We start from the raw sequence: 12,801 nt of genomic DNA, 5'->3' as shown, positions 1-12,801 counted from the left end.
GGAAGAACCCACCTTACGAGTAGAGTGGGCCTTAACAAATTTTGGACACGGCAATCCTGCCGTAGAATACGCATGCTGGATAGTGAACCTTATCCTTCGAGAAATCGTCTACTTAGAAGCAGGACCCCCAAGTTTCTTGGGATCATACAGGACAAACAGAGTCCGATTTTCTGTGACGAGCAGTCCTCTTCACATAGATTTTCAAAACCCTCACAACATCCAAGGTCTTAGATGTAATTGAGGAGTCAGTAGCCACTGGCACCACAGTAGGTTGGTTGATATGCAAAGCCGACACAACCTTTGGAAGCTCAGCTCTATCTTCATGGAAGATCAAGTAGGGGCTGTTACACGACAAAGCCCCCAACTCTGACACACGTCTAGCAGAAGCTAAGGCCAACAAAGTTACAGCCTTCCATGTGAGAAACTTGACCTCAACCCAGGGCCGAAACTAGGGGGGGGCTAGGGGGGCAGGCGACCTGGGCGCCGGATTGGAGGGGGCGCCGAGACCCCCAAACACCGCCGCGGCACTTTTAAACCCCCTTCTCCCGAGTGCCCAGCTCGGGGGGCGGGGTTTCGCGGAATGACGCGATTGCGTCGTGACGTCACGGCGCAAACGCGTCATTCAACGAAGCCCCGCCGGAGGAGGGAGAACTGAAGGGGGAGCCCGGAGCCGCGCAGACGAGGAGGGAGAGGCGGCTGAAGAGCGGCGAGAACCGCTTCAAATGTAAGTCAGCCCCTCTCCCTTCCTCTCTCTCTCTCTCCCTCCCTCTCCCCACCACCTGCCGTAATGTTTAAAATGGGGACCTGTGCCTGCGTACTGTGTAAAATGGGGACCTGTGCCTGCGTACTGTGTAAAATGGGGACCTGTGCCAGCGTACTGTGTAAAATGGGGACCTGTGCCAGCGTACTGTGTAAAATGGGGACCTGTGCCTGCGTACTGTGTAAAATGGGGACCTGTGCCAGCGTACTGTGTAAAATGGGGACCTGTGCCAGCGTACTGTGTAAAATGGGGACCTGTGCCAGCGTACTGTGTAAAATGGGGACCTGTGCCAGCGTACTGTGTAAAATGGGGACCTGTGCCAGCGTACTGTGTAAAATGGGGACCTGTGCCAGCGTACTGTGTAAAATGGGGACCTGTGCCAGCGTACTGTGTAAAATGGGGACCTGTGCCTGCGTACTGTGTAAAATGGGGACCTGTGCCAGCGTAATGTGTAAAATGGGGACCTGTGCCTGCGTACTGTGTAAAATGGGGACCTGTGCCAGCGTACTGTGTAAAATGGGGACCTGTGCCAGCGTACTGTGTAAAATGGGGACCTGTGCCAGCGTACTGTGTAAAATGGGGACCTGTGCCAGCGTACTGTGTAAAATGGGGACCTGTGCCAGCGTACTGTGTAGAATGGGGACCTGTGCCTGCGTACTGTGTAAAATGGGGACCTGTGCCAGCGTAATGTGTAAAATGGGGACCTGTGCCTGCGTACTGTGTAAAATGGGGACCTGTGCCAGCGTACTGTGTAAAATGGGGACCTGTGCCAGCGTACTGTGTAAAATGGGGACCTGTGCCAGCGTACTGTGTAAAATGGGGACACTTGCCAGCGTACTGTGTAAAATGGGGACCTGTGCCAGCGTACTGTGTAAAATGGGGACCTGTGCCAGCGTACTGTGTAAAATGGGGACCTGTGCCAGCGTACTGTGTAAAATGGGGACCTGTGCCAGCGTACTGTGTAAAATGGGGACCTGTGCCTGCGTACTGTGTAAAATGGGGACCTGTGCCTGCGTACTGTGTAAAATGGGGACCTGTGCCAGCGTACTGTGTAAAATGGGGACCTGTGCCAGCGTACTGTGTAAAATGGGGACCTGTGCCTGCGTACTGTGTAAAATGGGGACCTGTGCCAGCGTAATGTGTAAAATGGGGACCTGTGCCAGCGTACTGTGTAAAATGGGGACCTGTGCCAGCGTACTGTGTAAAATGGGGACCTGTGCCAGCGTACTGTGTAAAATGGGGACACTTGCCAGCGTACTGTGTAAAATGGGGACCTGTGCCTGCGTACTGTGTAAAATGGGGACCTGTGCCTGCCGCAATGTGTAAAATGGGGACACTTGCCAGCGTACTGTGTAAAATGGGGACACTTGCCAGATTACTGTGTAAAATGGGGACACGTGCCTGCCGCAATGTGTAAAATGGGGACACTTTTTCCTGCCGCAATGTGTAAAATGGGGACACTTTTTCCTGCCGCAATGTGTAAAATGGGGACACTTTTTCCTGGATATGAAATTTATGTTAGAAAAGGCAGTTTTTCAGGTTAAAAAGTTCTAAAAGAGATATATATATATATATAATATTTTTATTCATTTATTTATTTATTTATTTTTTATTTTATTATTTTTATTTATTTATTGTAAAATAATTTTATTTATTTTTTGCGGGGGGGGGGGGGGGGGTGTCAAATGACTACCTTGCCCCGGGTGACAGAAATCCTAGTTTCGGCCCTGCTCAACCTCCTGTAGAGGCTCGAACCAAGCCAATTGGAGGAACTGCAACACCACATTAAGATCCCAGGGTGCCGTAGGTGGCACAAAGGGAGGCTGGATGTGCAGAACCCCTTTCAAGAAGGTCTGAACCTCAGGGAGGGAAGCTAGCTGTTTCTGGAAAAAAATGGATAGGGACGAAATTTGAACCTTTACGGATCCCAACCTCAATCCCATATCCACACCTGCTTGCAGGAAGTGGAGAAACCATCCCAGTTTAAACTCCACTGTAGGAAACTTCTTGGATTCACACCAAGAGACATACTTTTTCCAAATGCGATGGTAATGTTTAGACATTACTCCTTTCCTAGCCTGTATCAGGGTAGCAATAACCTTGTTCGGAATGCCTTTCCAAGCTAATATCTGGCGTTCAACCTCCATGCCGTCAAACGTAACCGCAGTAAATCTCTATAAGCAAACGGCCCCTGTTGCAGTAGGTCCTCCCGAAAAGGAAGAGGCATCAGATCTTCCAGCAGAAGACCCAGAAGATCCGCGTACCAAGACCTTCTTGGCCAGTCCGGAGCAATGAGGATTGCCTGAACTCTTGTTCTCCTTATGAGTTTAAGAACTCTTGAAATGAGTGGAAGTGATGGAAACACGTACACCGACTGGAACTGATAATGTCGATATTATCTTGGACCGAAAAGCTATACCTCTAGATACACTATTACCGTGGAGCCGCTATGGCCGCTAGACTGAATACACACGCTACGTACTTTGTACGCTATTTGCGTACAGAGTCCTGCACGTGGTACGTACTTGGCGTACACACGCCGCGCTGAGTGTACAGAGTACACACAGCGTGCGCACACACAATTAATAACCTTTAAACCTTGTTAATGATACAATGTAATGATATGATTACACTTTAAACCCTTAACAGGAAAGTACTGCAACGATGTTATACCTTAAACCTTAAGTAGCGCTGACGGTATAAAGTACCCGCAGTGCGTACACCTTATCAATACCTATACACCTTATACAGATAAATACACTCTAAAACCCTTGCAGGAAAGTGAAGACACAACACCGATTTGTAGTTGCAACCACAGGGTTCTAAGGCCACAATGGATTATTCCAAAAGGTAAACAGTACAAATCATACACTACAGGCTAACAAAATAAATCTAAACAGAATAATGGCTACAGAGAATGTACATACGTGAGAATGTTCGCAAGCACAACCCGGCCGGTCCTCCGCTAGTCAGATAGAAAGCGTTCAGAGTCTTCTGACCGGCCAGGCAACAATGGGCTTTTTATACACAACATGCATACACAATACAATGGTCACTGTAATCTCATTGTCCATTGGACACAGGGATGTGTCTTTACATTACAGAAGAGGTCATAGGTGGATTTGAATAGATGGGCGATGTCTTTCCCCAACTGCTCTTGTGGGTGGTATCCTCTGGATTCCCGCCGCATACATAATATACAGTAAATACAGTTAATATCTATATTCTACTTTTGCACATAACTATACGCAGGAACATGCAATCTTTCTCTAACCAACACCGGAATGTTACCCTCAAAATACCCTACAGCTGGATACTAGACATCACCTTCCAACCTTTATCTGACCCTTCCTATCATGCAAAGGCGAATCTCTTAGTCCAGGAACTGTTTAAACTATTAATACTCGCTGATGTGGTGTAGGGGAGTTATATCTAAAATGTACACTATTTGGGTTAAATATGTAATGTTCTAATAACCCTCTACGCGCTCACAAACTCCGCCGTAAATACCCATATCACGCGCATGATCGCCGGAGCGATCCTACGCAAATTGCGGATATGTTCACGCACGGAGGACTGAGTGCACGAGCAGCGGGCATGTGCATGGGGTTAGTACAAGGCATATGTATTACAATATTTTTCGACTTTGACAGTCCACCCTTTGGCAGTCAACAATAACTGCCACTATCTAAACATTAAACAGAAAAATATATAATACAATATCTACATATGGTTGGATAAAAATATACAATACATTATCCATAAATGATTGGATGGTAGGAGGAGAGGTGTAGGCGGGAAGTGTATGACCTAGTGGGATAGTAAAAGCATGTATGTATGAAATCCATGTCTGAGGGGCATGTATCATCTTGCCGTATATGTTCTAGATAAGCTTCGAGGTATTGCGAAGTATACATAAAATCCTTCTCATCCCGTATTAAGGGTCTGTAAGTGGGCCAACAAACACTACCGAGCTCTTTTCGGCTTCTTGTTCCAACAAATGGGGTGCACATTTAGTTGATGATACATGGAAGGGGAACACATGTGAATGCTAATATGTGGATATCACCTGTCGACTATGTGTGTCACTACCTGAAGGTTGTAGAGATGAAGATAAGAAACATATCAAAAATACAATCACATAACATTTGTGCAATCGTTCTTGGGTGTTGATCGAAGTCTTGTCCGGATGGGTGTATTTTTGCTGAGAGTGTTCATCAAAGTCTTTTCTGGGTGGGTGTATTTTTGCTGAGAGAAAAACAGAGGAAAAACGGGTGAAAGAAACGGACCGTGGAATCACGTTTTATCACAACATTGTCTCTATTGATGGGTCATAAATTAAATCAGTTGCTGTAACAATGCCCCTGCTCCTCAAACTCATCACTTTGGTACCGCGCTTGCGCCGCGTTAAAATTCGAACACACCTAAATATCAAACCAATCATTATGACAACTCCCAGGATACAAAGGAGAAACCTTCCTACACTCACGATAACATTTTGAGCCCATTCTCCTAAACCTGTGAACCAATTGCGTGGGTTCAACCATGAGACCTAGCCGGTCAGTTCATTACTCACAGCAGTAAGGGTAAGGTTGTGTCTCCTCCGGAACTCCCACTTCAATTGCAAGATATCGTCCATCTTTTGATCTATGACCTCGGTTGGGTCATCAGTGCTGTTTGTGATGTACGTGCAACACTTCACACCATACTGAGTTGCCAAGGTGACACAGTACCCGCCTGTCACCGCTGTGATATAATTTAGAACCATCCTGTGCTGGATCAGTTCCGTTTTGTAAGCTTGCAACTCCCTCCCTGTATACCTGAAGGTGTCATCATACATCTCGGTGATATTATCTATCAGGTTCGCTAGCGCATGAATATACCTATAATTTATAATTCCTCTGGCGGTACGGGTGATATCTAACGCGAGTAGGAATTGAATTCCGGTGGATTCGTGGATCAAGTCAGAGGCTGCGTGCTCTGTTCTATCTATAAGGTGTCTCTTAACGATGTGTTCATAGTGAGTATGAGTGTAAGGAGCTTGAGCATTGCGGTGAACGTCTTTCATCTTATTATGGGTTATGGTCATAACTTCTGGCAACACTCTTCCAATGTAACACAATCCCTCTGAGTTTGGGGCAAGCCACTTATACGCCTTCCTCCCGCATATGAAATATGCATCATCGGGGAGAACATATGGGACAGAATATGACATTGCCATATTTCAAACCTTCCAAGTGAAAAATCCTATCCCTAACTCTCTCATCTGTTCAGTACACGTATCAGGCTGTATGATATGCGCACAGTACCCTGGTGACACTTCTCCAACCCGCATGGTCCTACTTCCTAGAGTATACCTGTACCGAAAATACCTTCCACCGTCGGCTATTTGGCGTATAAGTTCAGAGTCTACGGGTATTCTGTCGGCTCTGTGTGAAAATGCCATGGTTTGGTTATTCCATGTCACTTCCCAATTTCCCGGCTTTCGGGAATTGGAAATGTTGAAACATACTAAGGATCTATCCACATGATATTGGTGGAGCTTCAAACTAGGGGGCCTAGAAATATTAAATTTCTTGTCCACCAGTCTCCCACCCCTTAATTTAAGTACCTCATCTATTGTTAATGGATACGGTACTAGTCCTGACTTGCTCTGACCTTGAGGTACTTGTGAGCACACCCAGCATTCTGTTTGGTTTAAAACCTTACCCACTAATGAGTGATAATCACTCAATGGATGACGGTCCATGTTGATATTAAGGCTGGACTGACATCTCTTGTTGCACCCGTCCTCAACTATGTTTTCACAGTTTCTACAAATACAATTTTCCTCAGCCAATAACCCTTCACAGTGCCTCCTAGTTTCTTGACTACCAGATCGTTTTCTGATACTCGCCTTTGCTCGGTGGATGTGTTGCTCTTGGAATTCTACAAATCCGTCCTTGTCATCAGAATCCATTCCAGATCCTTTCTCGACCTCTCTGGTACTCTCACCGAAATAGACTGCTCTGGTCAACAACAGGGTCAACAGGAAAACCCGGAATGCAGTCTCTTGGGGTAAGTCCATCTTGTTAAGGGGAGAGAAAAAGGAGCAAGGAAGGGGGGAAAGGAGGGTAATGGGAGATGGAGAAAATAATAAAAAGGAAAAAGAAATTTGGTGCGATAACCGCCTCTGGTCTTGTAGTTCTCTGTGCTCAGGTTCCGTGACAACAGTCCTGCCTCTCAACCTTCCCGGAACAGGCACTCCAGTGATACGATTTCCTCTACACTCTGCTCTTTGTCACGGGCTCTCTCTGGGTCAGCGACCTTCTTACAGTGGGACGAGTGGACCCAAGTCTCTCTCTCGGCAACCTTTAATGCTGTTGTGCTGGTTAGTAAGACTTGGTACGGTCCTTCCCACCGGTCAATAAGGCAACCTGAGAGTAGAAAATTTAGAATCATTACATAATCCCCAGGTTCAATGTCATGACAATTACTGTTTGGTAGGTCAGGAATCACCAGCTTTAGATTTCTGTTTTGATTTCTCAGCTGCTGGCTCATCTTAACCATATATTTTACAGTCACCTCATTATTGCATTTCAAATCATCCTGGGGGTCAATCATTACATGGGGTTGTCGACCAAAAAGAATCTCAAAGGTGATAGGTTAAGGGGGGACCTGGGGTGGTTCTGATGCTGTACAATACAAGTGGCAAAGCTTCTGGCCATAACAATCCAGTTTCAGCCATCACTTTGCTCAGCTTCTTCTTAATAGTGCTGTTACTCTTTCCACTTTCGCACTCGCCTGTGGGCGGTACGGAGTATGCAGCTTACTATTAATTCCCATCAGTTTACACATAACCTGAAAGACTTTCCCTGTAAAATGGGTACCCCTATCGCTTTCAATTATCCTAGGGATACCATATCTGCACACAAATTCCTGCACAATTTTCTTTGCAGTGAACGTAGCAGTATTTGTGGCAGCGGGGAACGCTTCTACCCAATTTGAAAACACGTCAATACAAACTAACACATACTTTAAATTTCGGCAGGGTGGCAACTGTATGAAATCAATTTGTATTACCTGAAAAGGGCCGTCTGTTGGCGGGATATGGGATGGTTCTGTTGGTATTGACTTTCCAATGTTCTTCCTCAAGCAGATAAGACATGTCATTGCTCTCTTACCCGCATGAGAAGAGAATCCTGGCGCACACAAGTAGGCTCTCACCAGCTTACACGTACCCTCTTTGCCCAGATGAGTCAGACCGTGTGCCGCCTCAGCTAAGCTTGGAAGATATGCTCTGGGGGCTACTGGCTTACCCTGTCCATCTGTCCAGAGTCCTGAGGACTCCTGGCCATATCCTTTTGACCTCCAGACTGCCTTTTCCTGTGGAGAGCACAAATTTTGCATTTCACTTAATTTTTGTGTGTTGACGGTATTGAATACCATCAGTTGTGTGATATCTGTCTGTATGGGGGTGCTGGCTGCTGATTTAGAAGCTTCGTCTGCCCGGCTGTTACCAAGTGACACTGGGTCTTGACTGTAAGTGTGGGCTTTGCACTTGATAACAGCCACTCTGTCAGGTTCCTGTATTGCTGTTAGAAGCCTTTTTTTATATGGGATACATGCGCTACAGGTGTGCCAGCTGCCGTCATGAAATTTCTGAGGTGCCATAGGGCCCCGAAATCATGCACTACTCCAAAGGCATACCTAGACTCTGTATAAATATTGGCTGACTTACCCTTAGCCAATTCACACGCTCTGGTTAGGGCGACCAGCTCAGCAACTTGTGCTGAGTGCGGTGGGCCCAGGGGTTCAGCTTCTATGATACCTTTGTCATCTACGACTGCGTATCCAGTACACAAGTCTCCCAAGTCCGTCTGTCTGTGGCAACTACCGTCAGTGTAAAAAGTAAAATCTACGCCTTCCAGTGGGTTGTCACTAATGTCGGGTCTTGCAGTGAAAGTTTGGTTCAGATATTCCATACAATCATGTGTGTCAGTGTCTGTACTAAATCCTCCTTCACCATCACTCTCATCCTCCACCCTTTGTGCCTGTCCAGGCACACCTGGGAGATAAGTTGCAGGATTTAGTGCGTTGCATCTCTTTATGGTGATGTTTACAGGTGCCATTAGTGCTAATTCCCACCTTGTAAACCGTGCTGATGAGACATGTCTGGTTTGGGCAGAGTTCAGTAAGGCTGATACTGCATGAGGTGTATGGATGGTCAGGTTGTGTCCCAACACTACATCTTCACTTTTACTCACTAGCAATGCTATCGCTGCAACACTTCGCAAGCATGTGGGGAGAGACCGTGCTACGGTGTCCAACTGTGCACTGTAGTAAGCTACCGGCCTGCTGGCATCACCATGTCTCTTGGTTAGGACACCTGCCGCACACCCAGCACTTTCCGTACCGTACAACTCAAAAGGTTTCCCATAATCTGGCATGCCTAATGCAGGTGCCTGTGATAGGCATTGTTTAAGTCTTTCAAATGCCAGTTCGGACTCATCTGTGTGAGAGATCCGATCTGGTTTGTTCGAGGAGACCATTTCCTACAAAGGTACAGCCAGTATGGAGAACCCTGGGATCCAGTTTCGGCAGTACCCACACATTCCAAGGAAAGTGCGGATCTGCTGCTGGGTTTGTGGCAGAGTCATGTCGCGAATCGCCTGTATTCTATCAGCGGTGAGGTGTCTCAGTCCTTGTGTCAAGCAATGTCCCAAATATTTCACCTTGGTCTGGCACAACTGTAACTTATCCTTTGAAACCTTGTGTCCCATATTAGAAAGGTGAAACAGAAGCTGTTTCGTGTCTTTCAAGGACGACTCAAGTGAATCTGAACATAGCAGTAAGTCATCTACATACTGTATTAATACTGATCCGCTCTCAGGTTGAAAGTATTGTAAACAGTCATGCAAAGCCTGGGAGAAAATACTTGGGCTGTCAATGAAACCTTGGGGTAGACGAGTCCAGGTGTACTGTACTCCCCTGTATGTAAATGCAAACAAATATTGGCTGTCAGGGTGCAGAGGGACCGAAAAGAAAGCAGAACAGAGGTCAATGACAGTGAAAAATTTCGCAGTAGGGGGAATTTGCATGAGGATGACAGCTGGATTTGGCACTACGGGGAATTGGCTCTCAACTATCTTGTTTATCCCCCTTAGATCCTGCACTAGCCTGTAACCCCTCCGCCCACTCTTTTTCACAGGGAAGATGGGACTATTGGCAGTGCTGGACGTCCTAACTAGGATGCCCTGTTGTAGCAAGCGCTCTATGACTGGGTACACTCCTAATTCCACCTCTGGCTTCAGAGGATACTGTGGGATTTTTGGAGCTATCCTACCATCTTTTACTTGCACTACTACAGGAGCTACATTTGCCATCAATCCAGTGTCTTGTCCATCTTTGGTCCAGAGGGATTCCGGTATCTGGGAGATCATTTCCTCTACCTTGGATGGACACCTGTCTATAACAGCAGAGTGTGACATCAACCTTTGTGGGGTGTCTAACATATCCTGCACTTCCTGAACGTGATTCTCGGGTATATCTAAGAAGACACCCTCAGGAGTACAATATATGACACACCTCATCTTACACAATAAATCTCTCACAGAGGGAAAAGGGCCCTAATTTGCACACCTTAATAAGGTAGTGAGGTGCTACTCTGCTTGAGACTTAGTAAAGTGTACAGAGGGAAAAGGTAGCAGGTGCACTATCTCACACTAGCTCAACCTGTAGTAACCAGAGGCACTTAGCATATTCCTGGCCAGGGCTATGAGCTTACCCACCGCATCAAGGAAGCCTCTCATTGGGTAAGTTCCTAACACTAACTATAGGGGTTCAGGTCCGGGGGGCAGGACACCCCAGAGCCACCCAGCCAGACAACCCCAGGGCATCGCAGGAGTGATAAAAATATAGGGTTAAAGAGGAAGGAGCAGCTATTGCTGCATGTGTGAATAATGTGAGGAGTAAAGGAAAATTATGTGAAGGTGTTACATATATATAAAACAAACTATAAGTGCCATGGAGTGATGAAATAGTGTTAAATTGCGATGCCCCAGGGACACCCAGCCACAGTAGGCACAGGGAGCCCCGCACCCCAGAGAATTCCCCCCATTATGGACTGCCATATTAAACAAAATGTAGGAGTCTTACCTCAGTGTGCTCATTCCAAATGTAAAGGCTAGAGTGTTGGACTATTTAAAATCAGAGGGGTGGGTGGGGCAGGGTGCTAAATTAGGGTGAAGGTGTCTCCTACCTTCAAAAATGTATGAATACATCAGTTACAGAGGGAAAAGGGCCCTAATTTGCACACCTTAATAAGGTAGTGAGGTGCTACTCTGCTTGAGACTTAGTAAAGTGTACAGAGGGAAAAGGTAGCAGGTGCACTATCTCACACTAGCTCAACCTGTAGTAACCAGAGGCACTTAGCATATTCCTGGCCAGGGCTATGAGCTTACCCACCGCATCAAGGTAGCCTCTCATTGGGTAAGTCCCTAACACTAACTATAGGGGTTCAGGTCCGGGGGGCAGGACACCCCAGAGCCACCCAGCCAGACAACCCCAGGGCATTGCAGGAGTGATAAAAATATAGGGTTAAAGAGGAAGGAGCAGCTATTGCTGCATGTGTGAATAATGTGAGGAGTAAAGGAAAATTATGTGAAGGTGTTACATATATATAAAACAAACTATAAGTGCCATGGAGTGATGAAAGTGTTAAATTGCGATGCCCCAGGGACGCCCAGCCACAGTAGGCACAGGGAGCCCCGCACCCCAGAGAATTCCCCCCATTATGGACTGCCATATTAAACAAAATGTAGGAGTCTTACCTCAGTGTGCTCATTCCAAATGTAAAGGCTAGAGTGTTGGACTATTTAAAATCAGAGGGGTGGGTGGGGCAGGGTGCTAAATTAGGGTGAAGGTGTCTCCTACCTTCAAAAATGTATGAATACATCAGTTACAGAGGGAAAAGGGCCCTAATTTGCACACCTTAATAAGGTAGTGAGGTGCTACTCTGCTCGAGACTTAGTAAAGTGTACAGAGGGAAAAGGTAGCAGGTGCACTATCTTACACTAGCTCAACCTGTAGTAACCAGAGGCACTTAGCATATTCCTGGCCAGGGCTATGAGCTTACCCACCGCATCAAGGTAGCCTCTCATTGGGTAAGTCCCTAACACTAACTATAGGGGTTCAGCGTCGGGGGGCAGGACACCCCAGAGCCACCCAGCCAGACAACCCCAGGGCATCGCAGGAGTGATAAAAATATAGGGTTAAAGAGGAAGGAGCAGCTATTGCTGCATGTGTGAATAATGTGAGGAGTAAAGGAAAATTATGTGAAGGTGTTACATATATATAAAACAAACTATAAGTGCCATGGAGTGATGAAATAGTGTTAAATTGCGATGCCCCAGGGACACCCAGCCACAGTAGGCACAGGGAGCCCCGCACCCCAGAGAATTCCCCCCATTATGGACTGCCATATTAAACAAAATGTAGGAGTCTTACCTCAGTGTGCTCATTCCAAATGTAAAGGCTAGAGTGTTGGACTATTTAAAATCAGAGGGGTGGGTGGGGCAGGGTGCTAAATTAGGGTGAAGGTGTCTCCTACCTTCAAAAATGTATGAATACATCAGTTACAGAGGGAAAAGGGCCCTAATTTGCACACCTTAATAAGGTAGTGAGGTGCTACTCTGCTTGAGACTTAGTAAAGTGTACAGAGGGAAAAGGTAGCAGGTGCACTATCTCACACTAGCTCAACCTGTAGTAACCAGAGGCACTTAGCATATTCCTGGCCAGGGCTATGAGCTTACCCACCGCATCAAGGTAGCCTCTCATTGGGTAAGTCCCTAACACTAACTATAGGGGTTCAGGTCCGGGGGGCAGGACACCCCAGAGCCACCCAGCCAGACAACCCCAGGGCATCGCAGGAGTGATAAAAATATAGGGTTAAAGAGGAAGGAGCAGCTATTGCTGCATGTGTGAATAATGTGAGGAGTAAAGGAAAATTATGTGAAGGTGTTACATATATATAAAACAAACTATAAGTGCCATGGAGTGAT

Source organism: Pseudophryne corroboree, chromosome 4 (genome assembly GCF_028390025.1).
Source record: "Pseudophryne corroboree isolate aPseCor3 chromosome 4, aPseCor3.hap2, whole genome shotgun sequence".
In the NCBI taxonomy this organism is placed as follows: Eukaryota; Metazoa; Chordata; class Amphibia; order Anura; family Myobatrachidae; genus Pseudophryne; species Pseudophryne corroboree.
The sequence above is the reverse complement of the archived record's forward strand: the minus strand, read 5'-3'. Positions refer to the sequence as shown.